The 20396-nt window shown below is 37.2% G+C and overlaps 1 pseudogene; it reads left to right on the top strand.

Annotated features, from left to right (window-relative positions):
• The window catches only part of LOC107136584, a 57144-nt pseudogene extending 41925 nt beyond the window's left edge, over positions 1-15219 (top strand).
• The last annotated feature ends 5177 nt before the right edge of the window (positions 15220-20396 follow it).

Below are 20396 nucleotides of genomic sequence, written 5' to 3'. Positions count from 1 at the left end.
CTCATAATCTCATTATCTCATGTCCAAAAATTCTTACATTGTCCTCACATGAGCTTTTGGGAGGCACCTCCTATCTAAACCATAGCATATGGTTTATATAACATAAAGTGGAGATGTTGTATTTGCCCTGTCACAGCATTGAGAAGGTATCCCTGGGGTTCAGGGAGGTGAATTTGACAAGTTATTCAAAATCACTACCCACCCCCACCTCCAAAGATTATATCCTGCAGAGAGCCAGAGGGCACGTTACTTTCAAAGATGAGAAAGAATTCATCAGACAGCAATCACGACTATTTTCGTTTGAGTGGTGATGACTGTAGGAGATATGGTAACACTACTGGACTCACTAGTGTCTAAAGTGAAAATAAGATGACAGAAATACAGGTGGCCGTATTTAATTCAGAGATAAGGTAGAATTTCATTACTCTAATTATCAGCCAGTTCAGAATGGCAGCTAGATCAACCTTCCCACGTGAATCTTGGTAAAACCTGAGCTTTCATAAGGACCCTCCACAATGGTTGTTCTCGCACTGTCTTTGCCACACCAATATCTGTGGACACAGACTCTTGTTTATTGAAAGATTCATCCTGCAGAGCATCACTCAAAAAAATTAACTAAATTTAAACCAAGAGAATAGAAATTATGGACATTACCTTCATTGGTACCTTCATTTATAACATCACCAGAAACTACATTCCCTAAAGAGTGCTGAAAAGCACCAGCTAATGCACCAGCTTGTAGATATTCCTGTGTGGGAATCAGGTTCTGCCCTTCAAGATGTGGCAGGGCCTTGTACCAAGCATCTAGGACCTGTATCTACAGCAGGTGGGACAGTGGATTTGGACACCAAAAGTGCAAATAAGTGGCTCTGCTCCCCACTACTCCCAGTGACTGACATAGAAGCACTTGTGATTTCTAGTTTCACACCTTGTGGTTCTTTATATTGAGATATCTTGGTTTATAGAGGGAGGATACTTTGACCAGGAAACACTATAAAAGTTGTACTAAGTCAAAAGTTACAGCTGCCACCTTGTTATATGGTGCTTAGAAACCAAAAGGCAAAGAGAAGAGTTGTTCTGGGTGGGACAATTGACACTGATCCTCTTGATGGGATAGGCTTGTAACTGCGTAACAGAAGAATGGAGGAGTGTGTCCATCATTCAGGACTTTTCTCAATATCATCATGCCTAGTTTGAAGGAAGAATCACAACAATTACACCCTTACTGAAGAACGATACTGAGGATCACAGACTCCTCAGAAATGAATGTCTGAGTCACGCCAGTAGGCAACACATATGGTCCTGCAGAATGGATAGCTAAGGGAAGTGGTACTCCAGACTGGGGAAGAGATGTTGAACATGGGGAAGAGATGCACAGGGATGAGATGCTGAACATGAGTTACGCTAAGTATCATTTATGGGACTTATCCTTGCTAATCCTTCTTTACGTTTTGTGTGCTTCTTTCAGAAAATCACCATCTTAAAGACTTCATGTCAGCTAGTCCATTAACTGATAAACATTATTGAGTCTGACCAATGTCAAGGGATGCTGTGGCAGACAATGTAGTCCAGATTCGTGCAGATGCCTTTTTGCTCTTAGCGTCTCCTACTCCTTTGTCTCCTCTTAAAGCCCTCTCTACATCTAAAGGGCACTTTTTTCTTCCAGGAGCCAGCTCCCCCAGGACTAATATTGCTGGTTGCAGAGGATAGACGCAGGGACCTGGAGACCAGCCCCTAGGCCATTGCTTAGCCACCACAGGAATCTTGAGCCCTATTCTCTTGCATAAGGACCATACACCTCTGATTTGTAACCTACACTTCCAAGTTTCTCTTTAGCTGAGGTTGGAACTACTTTTTGCTGCTCTTTGTGTTTTACATACAGTAGATTATAGCAATAATGAACTAAAATGATTTGCTTCTCCTTGTGTCCATGACCTTGAATAATCACTATATGCACTGGCTCTGGCTTGGTTATGTAACTTTCTGTGATCCATGGGCACTGGAAAACATCATATACTTGTGCTTAGAAACCTGCCCTCTGCTGTCCTTCCTGAGGACCTTACAAACACTGTGCATTTAATAAAGCTGAACTACTTTGTTGGAGACACTTGGGCCAGACAACCAGCCAATATACAAGACTTTCAAACATGTAAGCACACCCTAGTCCAATCAGACAAAGATGGAGCCCAGCAAAATAACCACTCCTCTGAGCCCAGACGAAACTGCTACCCACTCCCTGCCCCAATCATAGGCTAATAAATTACCTTTGTTTTAGACTGATAGACTGTGGCATGTCTTTTGGCTCTGTCTGTTTGGGCAACAGGTGTTAACTGATGCAAGACTCTCGCTTTAATTTTCCTGTTATATGACCTGCACACCTTTATGCTTCCTCCTGGAAGAAATCCCTGTATAATTCACTTATTTACACAGGAATCTCTGTCTCAGGAGCACTTCTGAAAGATGTGATAATTATGCCACTCTTAGGATTTTAGGGAGAGAAAAGAGTGTTAACCATCTACATTACAAAAATGGCACTTATTTGAAGTATCTGGAATACAAATATTGAAGCCATTCAGAAAAAAAATATGAGGGGAGCCTGGTGTGTCTTGCAGGCCTCAATTTTTCTTTATCCTCAATGTACTATGACTATCCCAGCCCCCTTCAATGGATTTTGTCCATCAACAGACTGCAAATTAGGGCTCAAATCCTGAGTAGAGACTTGCCAGTGGGTTAAATAATTCCAGACCTTTAAAACACATCCTAATGATAGGACAGATAGTCTGTCTATTATATTCCCTAGTGCTTTCTCCTATAACAGATTAGCAATCACAAGAAAATAGCTAGTGAAATATTTACTGCCATAATATAACAATTCAACTGCCAAGGGTATGTTTCCCCCATTTGCTGCCTGACAGAAGATTCTCAGAGCTCAAAAAGGAGTGGCCAAGCACCAACCATGGCATTGAGGTTTTTAAAATCATTTGACTACATTGAACAGCATGAAGGAATGTGGTCCAGTATGACAGGAGCCCATCAACATCAGAAAAAAAAATGAATTGCATCAGCATTTTTAAAATAACTTCATTTTGGGAGTGATTAGTGTTTAAAAACTCTTTTACAATAGAAATCTTCATTACAAGGTAATTGATATTTAAATTTTGATTCATTTATATTGCCCTTAGGTATACTTTTTTCCCAGAAGTGAAAAAGTTATTTATTTATTTTTCAAATTTTTAAAGTTTGATTATTTCATGTAATAAAATGTCTTTATAAATTATTGGCTTTCATAGGATTGTTACAAATTACAAGATTCCTGGTCTGAGTGCACCTCTTTTAATATATATATTTTAGCCATGCTGTGAACTATTTATGAGAGATTCTGAATTTTATGAGCAATAACCAAGCTTCCAATAAAATGATAAAGTTACTAAAATTTTGGAAAGATTACTACTTCTAAGATTGAATAATATTAAAAGAATAAAAGACTGTGATAAAGGAGAGATTATATTTGAATTATTAAAATTAGCAGTACAAGGACAGTGGAAGGCTATAAGTATATATAAAATAGAACTTTAATTAGAGCTACATCAACTCTTGTCTGGAACAAATACTGTGATTCATAATATTAAGTAAAATGGAGTATATGCTAATAAAATTATCCTCTCTTGTGTTTTAAATATATGAATCCTAGAAATAATATGAAATCATTTATTCTACAAAAATATTGTGTCATCTCTAATAGTAGGTTTCTGGTTCAAAGCTTTTAAGGACTCTTAAGATTCTGATCTTTCCATTTTAAATACTATGTTGTCTGTCAATGAAGAAAAGTCACATTTTTTTTTTAAGTATAAAATTGTTGTCCAAGAACTGGTATAGTGTTCTTGTAAGGATTAGTCTCCTAATTTTTACTCATCTTCACTGCACCACAGAAACATCAGGTATATGTGCATTTCTCTCCAATTGCCACACATGTGGAACAGCATTTCTGAACGTGTGGTTATTCATCCTGCTCAGTGAGGCAAGCCAGGGTCAGACAGTCAAGGTTGTATGAGCTCTCTCATATGCAGAAGCTAGAGAGAAAAAAAAGAAAAGAGATGAAAGGGAACTTGTGAAAACAGAAGTGAGACCAGTAGAGTAGGGAAAGGGGTTTGGGCAGGGGGAGAAGAAGAAAGAGAAAAGGGGAGATAGGAGAATGAAAGAGACTATGCTGTGTGTGTGTGTGTGTGTGTGTACAAATGTATCACAGTGAGTCATTGTGTATAATTATATCAATAAAAATCCTAAAAATAAGGAGTTTAATTATTTTTTAAAAATATATGGTACATAAGGACTAATGAACTTTCACTTCTTAACAAAGTAATATCTCCTATTGTTAGTTTCTTATTTAGCAGATATGGTATTTTTGGGGGGTGATATCTGGGAACCTAAGAGTGGAAACATAAATAAAAGGGAAAGGACAGACAGGGTCACCTGCTTCTAGCACTCTAATGCTACAGACCATGCAATCTCAACAAAAATGCTGTATAATATCACAGAACCAGGAATTTAGACATAAAGTAAATTGTGTATCAATTGGGTCTTCTATCCAGATCCCAAGCAATGGTCTGATGAATACTTTTCAGCTATCATCTGGGCTAGGCAACTACCCAGTTATCCAGTCAAGCATTAATCTGTGTGCTACTACGTTGTGTTTTGCAATTGGTGGACTTTAAGTAAAGGAGATCCTCTTTGCAATGAAGATGGGCCTCATCCAATCAATTGAAAAAAGTCTTAAGAACACAACTTAGATTCCCATGAGGAAGAAGAAATTCTTCCTGAAAATTATGGCTTCATCTCATGCCAAAGAGTTTCCAGCCTTTGAGCCTCCATGGTTATGGAGATGATTCTGTTTATCAACCTAATTCTTTGAAACAAGTTTTTCTATACATATACTACAGAAATATATATGTATCTGTAAATATATGTGCATATATATACACATAACCCCTATATGTGTATGGATGTACACAATACACATATATGTAATTTGTTTCTCCATATAGCTCAAACAGACACGAGCAGATTAAATTTCCTAACTTCTTTAAGTTTGGGATAGAAGGGAAACTTTCATGGGTAGGTAAATACGAAACCTCAAACGTTAGAGATGATTCTGTTTATCATTGTTCCTCTTTGCCCCCAGTCTTGCAAAGTCAAACAATAACAGTAACATAGGGATTAATCAGCTGGGAGATTTGTGAAATCACGTTGTATAATTTCTGATCATCTTTTAGTCCATGCCCATATTTATATTGGAGTAAATACCACTTCAGAAAGTGACCACACTGCTTCTGGAAGGAAGGTAGATTTGAATCAGGAATGCAGGAGGGACCTCAAAATACCCAACAAACTGATTTTGAAGCCTTTCCCTAAATCTAACAGTAGTGAAAACCCAATTATATCATGGTGGTATTGTAAAAAAGTGGTCTGCTAAAAATCTAAAGCCAATAATAAACCTGGACAAGGAGTTTTGGCAAAGGACTTGAATCAGAATATACAATATTGCAGGGGTATAAATAATTGTGGAGATCTGATTAGTGAGTTCAGCTAAAATAACCAGATATGTTCACTAATTTTCAAGATGACTGTGTGTTGAAATATAATTTCCTTGGATATTTCATGATTACACATGGTCCAAGCCTTTTAACTGAGGAAAATGTTTAAATAGCAAGGCCTGGTAAGTTAGAGACTTGGAACGTGACTTCCCAGTGATATTTGCTGCATGTTATTATTGTCCTAATAAATAAAAAGGAGGACATTGTCCTCCACTCCCTGGAGAAGATTTGTTAACTTTATATTGTGGTAAGTCTGTCTCACCTGAGGGAAGGAGGGGCAGATTGCCAGCAGCCCCTACGTAAGCACTGAGTGTCATACTTTTGAGGTTGCTTTCCTGTAATATAAGCCCAAGTGTGTGGGCAAATGGAATAGGATCATCTTTTGTGTCACCCTGAGAGGATTCAGAGCATGGGTATCTGATAAAATTTCTATCTTGTGAGGAAATCTGCACTGTTTCTTTGAACTCTCCCTCACTCTGTCTATACACACATAAATATATGTGTGTATGTGTATATATGTTTATATATGTACATATACACACATATATAACTCTTATTAATCAATAGTATTATCTTTTGGTAAATAATCGCAAAATCATGGCTAGGATTTTTTAAAAGCCATTTATTTTAGTGATTTTTTTTTTTTAGCAAAAGCAAGAAGAGTAACATTTTTAATAAATATTTGCATCTATTTTATCTGAAAATTTATCTAACACTACAGATCATAAAGTTTTGAATAAGGTGCTCCCTTCTCAATTAAATCATTTTAATTTTATAAAGGTAAAATTATGATACCTAGAAGTTATAGTATAGTAGAAAATATGCAGGATTCCATTAATAAGCACATAAGAGTGTCATAATGTGGTGACATTTGAAGTGACTTCTCCATGTGTAACATCTCTCTTGTCTCCAGGCAGAGAACAGCTTTTGTTTTTAAGAGTTCACTACATTGTGCCCACCAGAATAATTCTGGATTAATCTCCTTCTTTAAAGTTCTGTGACCTCAATTACATCTGCAGCGTCTCTTTTGCCGTGTAATATATTCACAGGTTCCAGGGCTCTGGGTACCTGCACCTTTGAGGAGCCCTTCTGCCTATCATGGCCCACTATAATGTGTGTTTAAAGTTTTAAATATTTCAGAGTCTTAATTGACTCCTTTGTAAATGAGCATACTAATACCTGACTCAAAGAGACCTTTTGAAATTTAGCAGATAATTGTAAAGCATAGAATACCTCTCCTTTCTCTTTCCTAGTCCCAGGAATGGCCCAAGGTTTAATCTGACTTGCATATGTATTAGACAGTGTGTTGATTAAAGCATTTCTCATGGAAATTAAATCCAATAGTCCCTTCACTTTGCTTACTGCTTTCAGTCAGTACAGAGCCTAAAGAAATGTGTACTTAACACGTGTGACAGACCCAGACATCAAATGCCTCAGTTAAGCCTTTGGCAAGTAATGATTCAAAGTCAATCCAATATTGAATTCCATGACAAATGACTAAAGTATTGATATTTTGTTTTGCTGATTAAAGAGAGATCCAAATGTTTTAGAGACAAACCTGTAGGACAGTTCTGTTAATAAAGTTGAGTAATAAAAAGAACATTTGTTTTCTGCTACGGCACTGCCCTAAATCTAGATTGATCCTCAGAACACACTTGGTAATGATCAAACACCACGTTTTCTTTGCACTGTCAGGAAACCTGCTTTAGTAATATGTCATTGCAAAATTCTTACATATGAAAAATAAATATACGGATTGAGACTTTTTTCTAGTAGAACAAGAAATGGCATTAACTCCATAACAAAAAGAAAAATCACTACAGAAAGTTATCTTGAACATAAAGATCTCTTTAGATGTTGCAATATATTTCAACAGTTGTTTTATTTTAATCTACTTTTATTTTTTAATTTATTTTATAAATTTTGGTATTGGGGATTGAACCCAGGGGCAATTTATGACTGAGCTACATCCCTGGCCCATTTTATTTTTCATTTTGAAACAGGGTCTCACTACATTCTGAGGGTCTCACTAAGTTGCTAAGGATGATAAACCAATGGTTATCTTTAAAGATAAATATAGGCTGTAGATTTAACTCTACTACAAACAAGCCTGTACTTCTTAATGACAGAGCAAAGAACACAATCTAAAAAATGTGACTTGGGGTACAAAAGCCAAAAGTCCAAAAGTAGGGGCAGGGGATAGATCAGGTTGTTCCTGACTGTTAACATCCAGAAAGCAAGTCTATATAGGGGATAGATAGATAGATAGATAGATAGATAGATAAATCTATAGATAGATAAATGTAAAGATAGAACTAGAGGTAAATTTTGCAAATTTACTACTGTGATTGAAGATATCCTCTCTGAAAATTTATAGATGGGAACTTACTCCCCATGAATGGGGTTGGAAGTCTTGGTAATAGGACTCTGCCCTTGTAAGTGGGTCAGTGCCTTCATAAAGTCTTGGGTTTGCACCTTCTGACTCATGTGCCAGGTGGTGACACCAGACCAGCTCCTCTTTTCATATTATGTATAAAACTGAAAATTTTGCTCAAATAATATTCTATAGAACATGAAACTTAAAACTAATATTTGTGACAGCCAGAAGGACTGTTTTCATAGGTTTTATATATAACTGTACCATTATTTGAGAGATTATTTAAATTAATATAGATTATAAGGGAATATTTAAAAAAACAGACCTACTAAGTTAAATGCTACAAATAGACTCAGTAGGGAGAGTGTAAGTAATATAAAGAAGTTCTCTTCTCTTTTGAAGTCATGTAGAATTCTAAACCTGGTCAAAATGGTAGCTGAATCTGAGGAAATACTATACAGATTCTAATGTCTACTTTCAAAATGAAAATTTTTATTATCTGAAAAGTATAAATTCTTTTATTTAAAAATTAGGAAACTTTAATATAGGAAAGGACTACTAGTGAAAATAACCTATAGTAATAATTTAGGATGAAAACTTTAGAGTTCTATTTGTGGAGATATCAACTAATAGGGTTCAACAATCATTTTTTTAATTTAAAATTACTACATATATCATGTCTCTCTTCCTTTTTTCCCCTTTTTTATTTACCTTCCTTTCTCACAAAAGATATTTTTCAATCTTTGGTGTCCCTTACATTACTAATAATTTAGAATTGAGAAGATAACATACTGATTCGACTAAAGATAGACTGTGCCAGTCACATGGGCTCGTTCAGCAGTGTAGACAGAAAGAGCACATGTCTGTGGTATGACCTGAATGATCTCTAGGGGGAGCGGAATTTCCTCAAAAAAAAAAAAAAAAAAAAAAAAAACAGTCAGATATCTGACCCATCCAGTGCATTCATTTATCAATACAAATTTATTATTTCAGTTTGGCTCATCTAACCTGCCCGTTCCCAGTTCAGTCAAAAGGAATCCACCTACTGGATTCCAGTGACGTCTGGAATCCAGGCAAGCCGAGGTCCATTCAACCAACCTCTCCTGCAGATATTTTGAACTTGACATATCCATCATATTCAAATAAATTAGTCTTCAAGCACTTACCGAGTGTTCACATGGTCAAGGCAGGTACTTATCCCTATGGGGGAATGCATTGAAATAAAAGCTATAGGCCCTGGAACAACAAAACAAGCAAACCTATCATTTAGTAGAGGAAATAATGTACAAATGCAAAGAGAACATGGAGCACTAGAGCTAACCTACAAGCATAGGATATGACGCTAAATGGGCAAAAAAAGATCACAAATTATATGACATAAAAGGTCAGTGACATTGTCTAAGAAAACTTCAGGGGTGGAAAATGAACTGCAATAGAAAAGGCAAAGCAAGACCAGAGCAGGCATTCTTGGTGAGGAAAAAGAGTATGTGCAAAGAGACAGATATGTTAGCTGCAACATTAACTTCGTCCCCCATGGGGAACAGAGCCTGATTTCAAACCACACATATGCTTTTAAGCTTTTATTAAAATATAAGGGGAATGGCGGATGTGGTGAAAACAAGAATTTAAAAATGTATTTTCTTGTTGGAATGGTGACAACCTGTTGGAGCCAAGTGCTAATATGCCTTGAGTCAACGGATGGAAAGTCACCCATAAAGATGGCAGTGTCCGGTGGAACCACACTGCCCCAAGCTTTAGATTGCTTCCTGCCACCTACTCCTCCAACTGACAAGCATTTGCATCTGCTCCTCCAGGGTATCTACAAAATTGGTGGCATTGGTACTGTCCCTGAGGACCGAGTGGAGACTGGTGTTCTCAAGCCAATGGGCATGGTGGTCACCTTTGCTCCAGCTGATGTCACAACTGAAGCACAGTCTGTTGAAATGCACCATGAAGCTCTTCCTGGCCACAACGTGGGCTTCCATGTCAAGAACATATCTGTCAAAGATGTTTGTCATGGCAAAGTTGCTGGTGGTGGCAAAAATTACCCATCAATGGACGCAGCTGGTCTCACTGCTCAGGTGATTATCCTGAACCACCCAGGCCATATCAGTGCTGGCTACGCCCCTGTCCTGGGTTGTCACACAGCTCACATTGCTCATAAGTTTGCTGAGCTGAAAGAAAAAACTAATCACCCTTCTGGTTAGAAGCTGGAAGATGGTCCTAAATTCTTAAAATCTGGTGATTCTGCCATCGTCAAGAGGTTCCAGAAAAGCGCAAGTGTGTTGAGGGCTTCTCTGTCCATCCTCCTCTGAGTCATTTTGCTATTCAGGATATGAGGCAGACAGTTGCTGTGGGTGTCATCAAAGCAGTGGTCAGGAGAGCTGCTGGAGCTGGCAAGGTCCCCAAGTCTGCCCATTTAAGTTTAATAGGAAAAGACTGGCTAATGATAACAGTGCATTGTAAAAGCTTCAGAAGAAAAGGAGAATGCTTTGTGGACCATTTGTTTTTGGTTTGTGGCAGTTTTGAGTTATTAGTGTTTTCTAATGAATGGGAATTAATTAAAGGCATATATATGGAATCTTAAATGAAATAATCATAGTGTTTCATCTACAGTAATTTGTTTTACTAGGTTAATAGTCCACCAGGGATGCACAATCACCTAGCCTGAAAAAAGAGCAAATACATTTCGAGGACTGAGAATTAGAGTGGGTTCTAACACAGTTGTTCCCCGGGAAAAATACGTCTAGATAATTTTTAACATTATAAAGCTCCAAAGGATTGCTCTTTTGTCATCTCTCAAAAAACAAGGAGAGCAGACAAAATTTCACTGACTCAGATGTCACCAGTCTTTGTGTGCTTCAAATAATGTTTATTCATAAATCATATCCCAAGAATGAATGTAGCTGTGAGTTTTGTGTCTCATTACAAAATTCTTTAGCAGTAAATGAGAACAACTTCCTGAGTTGAAAAATCCTCACCAAATTTTTACACATGCCAATGTTTAATAATTATTCCTTAATTAATGAAAAATTGTGTAAACATTCTCAAAGGAAGTGGTAAGTCCTTATTTAAAAAAAATGTCCTGCGTTCATCACATGACAGGAACATAATAGGAGAGAAACGAGTCTGTCGATGGCTATGAAAACCTTGTCTCATTCCTAATGCAGCAATTCAATAATAGTTTTTGAAAATTAGTCATTCAATTTCATCTCCAACATTCACAGAAAAGGAAAGTTGGCTGCTTCCAAAGAAATTTCTATATTCAATCAGCCTTACAATTGAGCTTTTATCTCTATGATGTTTCTCTTGTTTTTAATCTTAAAGTAAAAAACAAATCAATTCTGTGCTCTTCAACAGATGTTCCCATCTAAAGATTAATGTTGGAGTTTCTTCCACTATCTCAGGATGGCTATACCAGTAGCTGTGTAACTGGAAACATGGCTGATAGCCTATCATAATGTTTTAAAACAGAACAACCTCAGTCATTAATGAAGGGTAAAGACTTTAGCAAGCTAATATGCATCTGGGGGTGCCTGAAAGACCAGGATGAACAGGATCAGGGTTCTTTAGGCACAGGTAGCAGCTCACATGCTGGTGGGTGTGGCTTAGGTGACACATTTGGACTTCATCTGAAACTCAGGTGAGGGGTTTTTGCCCATCATGTCCCAAGCCTGATGTTCCAGTAACTACAGTAACTATCAGATCTCCATTTCCTAAGAACTGTTCTTGGAATACTTGTGGTTTTTCTGCCCAGTCAGTTTATGGGACTAGGGAGGTAAATGACAAAAAAAAAAAAAAAAGAAAGAATAGAAGAAAAGAAGGATTGCTCCCAAGATGTAGGCTCTCTATTCACCTCACTGATTTTTTTTCTTTTGCTGAGAAGAAGCTTTTTAGTTTGAATCCATCTCATTTATTGATTCTTGATTTAAATTCTTGTGCTATACGAGTCTTATTAAGGAAGTTGGGGCCTAATCCAACATGTTTGATATTAGGGCCTACATTTTCTTCTAATAGGCTCAGTGTCTCTGGTTTAATTCCTAGATCTTTGATCCACTTTGAGTTGAGTTTTGTGTATGGTGAGAGATAAGGGTTTAATTTCATTTTGTTACATATGGATGTTCAGTTTTCCCAGCACCACTTGTTGAAGATGCTGTCTTTTCTCCAATTTATGTTTTTGGTGCCTTTATCTAATATAAGATAACTTTAATTATGTGGGTTAGTCTCTGTGTCCTCCATTTTGAACCATTGGTCTACCAGTCTATTTTGGTGTCAATACCATGCTGTTCTTGTTACTATTGCTCTGTAGTATAGTTTAAGGTCTGATATAGTGATGTCACCTGCTTCACTCTTCTTGCTAAGGATTACTTTAGTTATTCTTGGTCTCTTATTTTTCCAGATGAATTTCATGACTGATTTTTCTATTTCTATGAGGAATGTCATTGGGATTTTGATTTAATTGCATTAAATCTGTATAGTGCTTTTGGTAGTACGGTCATTTTGACAATAAAAGAGAGCACACCTCTTGGAAGCAAATTTTTACCACTCACACATCAGAGCACTAATCTGTAGGGTAAATAAAGAACTCAAAAAGCTAATAACCAAAAACAATAAATAGCCCAATCAGTAAGTGCACCAAGGAACTGAACAGACACCTCTCAGAAGATGATATATAATCAATAAACAAACATATGAAAAAATGTTCAACATCTCCAGCAATTATAGAAATGTAAATCAAAACTACTCTAAGATTTTATCTCACTTCAGTTAGAATGGCAGCTATTAAGAACACAAACAACAGTAAGTGTTGGTGAGGATATGGGGAAAAAGGTACACTCATACATTGCTGGTGGGACTGAAAATTGGTGCAGCCAATATGGAAAGCAGTATGGAGATTCCTTGGAAATCTGGGAATGGAACCACCATTTGACCCAGCTATCCCTCTCCTTGGTGTATACCCAAAGGACTTAAAAACAGAATACCACACATCAATGTTTATAGCAGCACAATTCACAACAGCTAAACTGTGGAGCCAACCTAGATGCCCTTCAGTACATGAATGGATTAAAAAAATGCAGCATATATACACAATGGAATTTTATTCGTCATTAAAAGTGAATAAAATCATGACATTTGCAGGTAAATGGATGGTGTTGGAGAAGATAATGCTAAGTGAAGTATTCCAATCCCCCCAAAAAACAAAAGCCGAATGTTTTCTCTGATATAAGGAGCCTGATACATGGTGGGGTAGGGAGGGGGAGCATGGGAGGAATAGACGAACTCTAGATAGGGCAGAGGGTTGGGAGGGAAGGGAGTGTGCATGAGGGTAGAAATGACATCATTACCTAAGTATATGTGTGAATACATGAATGGTGTGTGTATACTTTGTATACAACCAGAGATATGAAAAATTGTGTTCTGTATGTGTAATATGAATTGTAATGCATTCTGCTGTCATGTGTAACAAATTATAATGATAAATAAATAAATAAATAAATAAAAGAAAAAATAAAGGAAGGAAGGAAAGAGAAAGGGAAAATGTAGAAAGCAAGGGAGAAAATGAGGCCCATCTGTCACACCTGTTTCAGTATTTTCATGGAAACAGTTATTCCAGCTATGCTCTGACAAGCAAAGTAGTCACCACTTATTTCCACCTTTAGCCTTTTATGAATGCTGACTCCATTTGTTTGCATTCACATAATTTAAATGGTCAGTTTAAAATTAGTTCATGATTATCAGACACACTCAAGTATTATCCATATTTGACTTTCCTATTAGAAATACACAAAGTCTGCCAGAACATGCCCATTTAATTTTTTATTCACTTAAAGGAAACTTTGACCAGTACAGCCTTCCACTCTCACCTAGACTGCCACCCTGTACCAGATGGCTGGCCCTTCTGCCCCTTCCCGCAGTGCAAGACATCACACCTGGACTGTGGTTAGACACCCTGCTACTTATCCTACAATAGAAAGCATTTTTTAAAAAATTTGAAGTTAATGACATGACATTTTCACTTGTTAGAAACAGCCTTGTAGTTTCTGCCTCTTAAACTGGTTAAACAAGGGTCTGGATTAGGATTTGAATGTGTTGGCAGTCAGAGAACCCTTGTTCTTGTGTTCCCAGGCTCATCCTGTTTTACATCTGTTGGTTCAGACTAATTATGACTAGAGCCTCCTTGTTTTCATAAAAATGCCCCAATTTAAGTTAAAAATTTGTGTTCACACATAAATAACTAAATAGGAGATGGCTTTATCACTTCAAAAGCAGTGGGACAGAGTTGAAAGGTAGAAGATGCTATGTGGAAACCATTAAAATAAAATGTCAAATGTATACGTGGTCACTAAATCAAAACAGGCCCTTACGTACCCTCCAGCTTGGTCTATGATTTTTTTATATTAATTGCTACTGCTAATCCCATTATTCAGCAACCATCCTGCATCATTAAAATTGCTCAGATGGCTGAAGTGAAATACCATAGAGATCCCACCTTAGCTTTATTCCAAGTCAATTTGTTATGCAAGCAAAGAGCTGTGTCATTTCCCCCAGGCAACCTCTAAGAACCTTAAAAAAAGAAAGAAAGAATAAGCCAGAAATATAAGGCAGATGAGTAGACATAAAAAAAAAAAAAAACAGTGGCACCATAAAAATCCTGCTCTCTAGAACATACTCAGAGACCAACAAGAGCCAGGCATGGTGGCACATGTGATCCCAGCAGTTCAGGAGGCTGAGGCAGAAGGATGGCAAGTACCAGGTCAGCCTCAGCAACTTAACGAGGCCCTAAGAAACTCAGCAAGACACTGTCTCAAAATAATTTTTTTTTTTTTTTAAAGGGACTGGGATGTGGCTCAGCGGTTAAGCACTTGTGAATTCAATTCCTGGAACAACAAGAAAAGGCTAATAAAGACCAGACTTTAGTAAGACATTCCCTTAGCAGGAACCTAAGGCAGACACGGAAACACCACTTGAGCTTCTCTTAAACTCCCGACCTTCAAGGTCCATGGCTACGTGCATAGCACCAGCCGCCAGCCACCGCCAAAGCAGTCCTATGTGCTGGACGCTGTGGACTTGGCAGGACACTGCCGCACAGTGCTCAGTCTCGTTCCTGCTCCTCCTGTGCTTCACTCCCAGTTCCAGGATTTATCTAAGCATTTGGTATTAGAGATTTCTGGGACCTGCTCGGGAGCCCATGGTGTTAAAACTCCGACAAAACTAATTCCAGGCATCAGAAACTCCAGAGCAATACTCTAACTTGGGGAAAAGGTAGAATATTTTCAGGGTTTTAGCAAGAAGGAGTTAAGGAAGGTGTAGGAATCAAGGAATTGCACTTGCAGATCAACAGCCAACTTAGGGGCGAGCTGAATTTCATCAAGAGTGGTGGAAAGGAACAGTTAGAACTTAGAGTCACATTCAAGAGAGGTGGAGAGAAAAAGCCATGGAAAAAGAAGACAAAGGCGCATCACCAAGGAAAATTCTCGACTTTGCAGTGTCTTGTCCTTCACTCTCTCTCACAATATGCTCTTCCCAAAACAACAAATGAGACAGATGAACAGCTCTGAACTAGAAAGAAGGAGAGGTGGAGAGGTTGGTGCCAAGACAAAGAGCAGGGAGTTCTGCCCCCAGGGAGGAAACTGGCATGTGACGGAGGTCAACAAAGAAGGTGAGTTGGTATGGGGCTCTCTCCAGACAGGCAGGCTGCTCGTGCGGGCAGGGAACTAAAAGATGCGCTCTCATGGGTATAGGAGAAAAGTTCATTTCCCTGTAAAATATTGGGACATTCTTCATGCTCACTAATATTCATGAGGAAGGCGATGTTTGAATAAGAAGTATTGACTCCTTCAAGTTCAGTAGAAACACAAAGCAGTTATAGAAGAATTTGCAAATCAGCAGATGGATGACCAACCGAGAGTGGCACAATTCTCTACTGTCCCCTGCCCTTCTTCATGGTGAATCTGGCAGGTTGTCATACTTGAGAGCATTTAAGAGAAATATGATGGTGGACTTCACACTTACCTATATATTAGATTTCTTTTGTCATCATATGAAATTATTACAAAATTTGCAGCTTAGAACAACATCCACATATGATTTTTGAGTGCAGTGGGTTAGAAATCCCTGTGTCTCCGCGTACTGCTTATGGGCTCACCAAGCTAAAATCAAGCTTGGACTGCTATCAGGTAGTTCTATGAGGGAATCTGTTTCCTGGCTTATTCAGGGTGTTGACAGAGCTCAGGTTCATATGCCTGTTTGACTTAGGTTCCTATTTCCTTGCTGGAGGATGGTGAGGTCTTATTTTCAGCTTTATGTTGTCACTCTCAGTTTGGGATCGTGGTTTCCTATCTCCCTCTTCAACCACATCCGTCAATCACATCCTCGCACTTGGAGTATCTGTGACTCCCCACCTGTCCCTCTTCGTCTTTTCTGTTGGAAAAGTGTCTACTATGGAGAAGCATCTCTGCTTGAAGGATTTGGTTAGTGTAGCCCACCCACAAAATCCGGGATAAAGCCTTGCTTTAGGTATGTGTCATTAATTACACCAACCAAAGTCCCTTTTGCCATGTATCGTAACACATTCACAGGATCCCTTGGTTATCATGTGAACACCCTTGGAGGGTCATCATTTACCCTATCACAATTTGCATATTTAATGTCCCTTATTCTGCTTTTCTTTATGCTATCTCATTTAAAAATCTAATTCAAATGTTCTTTAAATGTAGAGGTCTCCCCTTGTAGACAGAATTTATTTTTGCCTAGTAGGAAGACAAATAACAAAGGGAAATACCCATATGACATATATTTGAAATTGAGTCAATTCAGATAAATCACCTGTGATAATCTGCTTGAACTCCTGTGACACTCAGAAATTTCTTCTGAGTTGAGTGTAAGTAGACTCCTCTCATCCCCATATTGGCTCTTAATTTTTACCATTCTCCTATGTTTTTGATTCGTTAGAATAATCACTTTGCTCTCAATTTACAAAGATTAAATAAGTATGTGCTGCCCACAAACACTTTAAATAATATGCATAAATTTGATATATTCATTGGTATTACATTTTTATAATTATCCATAGTAGGAAATGAAGACATAATGACCAAATAACAAAAAACAGAACACAGAAACTATCTCGTAGGTGAGCAAGAAGTGCCCTACATTAGAACAGAATCCTCCAATAGGACTTTCTGTGATGTTGGTGCTCTTCTCTCTGTGCTAATCAGAGGGTAGCTTACTAGCTATGGTAACCACTGAGCATTTAAAATTCAGTTAGTGAAACTCAGGAACTCAATGTGAAATTGTATTAGTATTAATCTATTTGAATTGAATTAGCCACATGTGGCTTGTGGCTAGAGGCTAGTGTGTCAAAGAGCTCCACCTTAGAAGATGGAAGTTTCTGCTGGGCACAGTGGCACATGCCTGTAATCCCAGTCATTAGGGAGGCTGAGGAAGGAGAGTTGCAAGTTCAAAGCCAGCCTCAGCAACTTAATGAGACCCTATCTCAAAATAAAATATTTTAAAAAGGAATGGGGGTTTGGCTCAGTGATTACTCATTGGATAAACTCCCCTGAGTCAATCCCTGGTACAAAAAAAAAAAAAAAAAGAAGAAGAAAATGAAAGTTTCCATACCCACTTTCTTCATCCCCTGCCTGTTTGGCTCCGAATTCTCTGTCCTAGAAGGAATCTCACCCTGGTTGGGTTGCGTTGATCATCAGATTTCAATGAACAACCATAGAGTGTTTGGGAAAGCATTGCCAACTCACACTATCTATTTTCTCAACTACATTCCTTACTCTGCTTGTGGGATCTGTTAATATACCAACTAGAAAGCTTCCATAACAGAGTTGGAGTCCTCAATCTCTTAGAACTAGAGCCTCTATTTTCAGTCTGGCCTATTCTTTCACACACATACAGAACTCAAATATGGGTTTCTCTCTCTTTGAGAATCTAACTTTAAATTCAATTTATCTAAATTCGCTTAAAAAGTTACTTCTTTTAAAGTTTCTTAGAGAATTTTTCTTTTTCCTGCTGGGTTTATTGGTAAAGCTGTGATAAGTTCCAGAAAAATAATGTTGACAATGGAAATCAGCCAAATCTTAACTCTACCTACCTACCTATAAAGTTCAGCATGTTTTCCACACTTCTTCAAATGTTCTTTATTCTCTGTGGAGTAATTCCAACTCTCTAATAGATGTATGCATGATGCATCTCAGGGCATTACCCACGGCTAAGTATGAATCATAGCAGTGTTACCCTTCACTTCTCCCCAGAATTGAGATACTACTTTTGGTTATGATGCCATTCTATACGGAATTTGACAAACTTCAAATAATTTAATGAAGTAATAATCCCACTCTGGGAGAGTAGGACTCATGAGGAAAAAAAAAATCAGTCTTGCATTAGTGTTATATACAATGTATATGAGCAAGCATTACTAATATAAGTCATCTTAAATATGTATGACTTTATTTTGGTACTGTTATTCATGTTCCAAAACTTATTCTCCAGTCTGCATTTCTATTCTCCTTTGAAAAAAATCAAAATGACTGATCTTCCCTCTGAGAAAATAAGGAGGTATGCTACGAATATAGACAACATTGCTTTGGTGCATAGCTTCAAATTTCCTGAGGGTCCTGTTTTTCCTGGTAGGATGAAATGAATTTCTGTACTTCATCCAATCTTTCATTAACTTTCTGATTTCTCTCTCTCACAATTACTCTGTACCTAGTGTGTTAATGGTCTTGATAGGCATTATGGAAGATCATCCTTGAGAATGTATGGTGAAAATACAAACCATATGGGGTACACAGCTAATTTAAGAAGAAATGATTTTTTTAACTTAATCTGTCTGGCTTAAAGACATCCTATTGTATTGCCTCTAATCTAATTGGACTAAGGAAACAGAAGTCAAAGGAGTACCGGGAAGGGTATTCTTCAAGAAGAGCAACAAAGAAATATGTGACAATGGAAATATCCCTTTCATAATCTTTCTTTTCATAATTTCTTTGTTGCTCTATTGTTAAAAGGAGAAAAGAAAATAGCTATAAGAAACCCAAATGAAAGTCATGAATTCCTGGTTTCAAGATAATGGCACCAAATGCTCTGGCATTTTGAACTTTATATCAAGAGAATTTCTGAAATTGAGGGCCGTGGTAATGTACTATTGGAAATACAAAAGAAAAAAAAAAGTAGTCTAAATTGAAAGAGACAGTGTATTAACATTACCAAAAAGATTTTAATTTGAACAAATATGTCATCAACTCTCTGTAGTCATGGGGCTAAAAATCTTAGCCACACTGCACAGACACCTCTGTTCATTCACAAGGAAGGCAGACTAGAATTGGGATTTTCTTTTTTTCTGAATCTTTATGCTCTAATATTGACTTAAGTTGAATTGACAGTATAGAACATCAGATGTCCTACCACTACTATCCACTTTAAGTTTTAGTATCACAAATCAAATAGAAATAAAAATTTTAGTATAAATCAATTTGAGTAAAGAAACTGGGATTGCATTCCTGACTTAGCTACTAGGAGACAGATAATATTGAAAATTGCTTTTTGAATCCAGATCTCAAAATTGGTTCTCTTAAAATTATGTCCTAAAAGAACCACTTTGTCCACCACCACTCATTTTCTTTGTAATTCTTGCTATACACTCATAATTTCCTTTTATTAGTATGTTTAGTATATTTTGGTTCAAGAAATAAAAAAACATATTTGTTTTGTTAAACTTTGACTCTTCAAGTGTACTTAGCCCAACACCTGGCACAGAATAGGCACTAGATTAAAATGTATGGAAAGGATTAATTATTATACACATAGTGATAGTTATTAATAATTATATATTAGTTTATCATTACTTATAATTTAGTGTGTGTATAATTTATGGTGTATAATAAATTCAGGCGGTTGGACTCCATTATTTCTAAAATCCCTTTAAGTTAAAAGATCATATAACACTGTGACTAAAATCAGAATGGTAACTAATTAAGTCAATTTTTTAGATTTTTTCTCCCTGAAATCATCTGTTGTGTGTGTGCTTATCTATGTGGATATATAAGGATGCTGTATCACTAAGCTACTTACCCAGATCTTTTCTAACTACTTCTTTTCTTCCCTTTCTCTTCTCTCTTCTCCTCCTCCTCCTCTTCTTCTCGTTCTCTTTCTTCTTCGACATAGGTCTTGTAAGTTGCTAAGGCTGCCTCTGATTTGTCATCTGCCTCATGTCACTGGGATTATAGGTGTGTGCCACTTAAATTATGAATATATTTGTTAAATACTGACTCTGGTTTAAAAGGTGAATTGGTGAAATTCAATTATGTCTTTATGCTTATTGTTATCTTCACACAGCTCAGCTATTCTTTTATTTCACTATGCTGTATTTTTTATTTGAACTCTTCAGAATTCTGTGACCCTCAACAAATTAATAA

This window comes from Marmota marmota, unplaced genomic scaffold, assembly GCF_001458135.2.
Source record: "Marmota marmota marmota unplaced genomic scaffold, marMar, whole genome shotgun sequence".
NCBI lineage: Eukaryota > Metazoa > Chordata > Mammalia > Rodentia > Sciuridae > Marmota > Marmota marmota.
The sequence above is the reverse complement of the archived record's forward strand: the minus strand, read 5'-3'. Positions and strand labels throughout refer to the sequence as shown.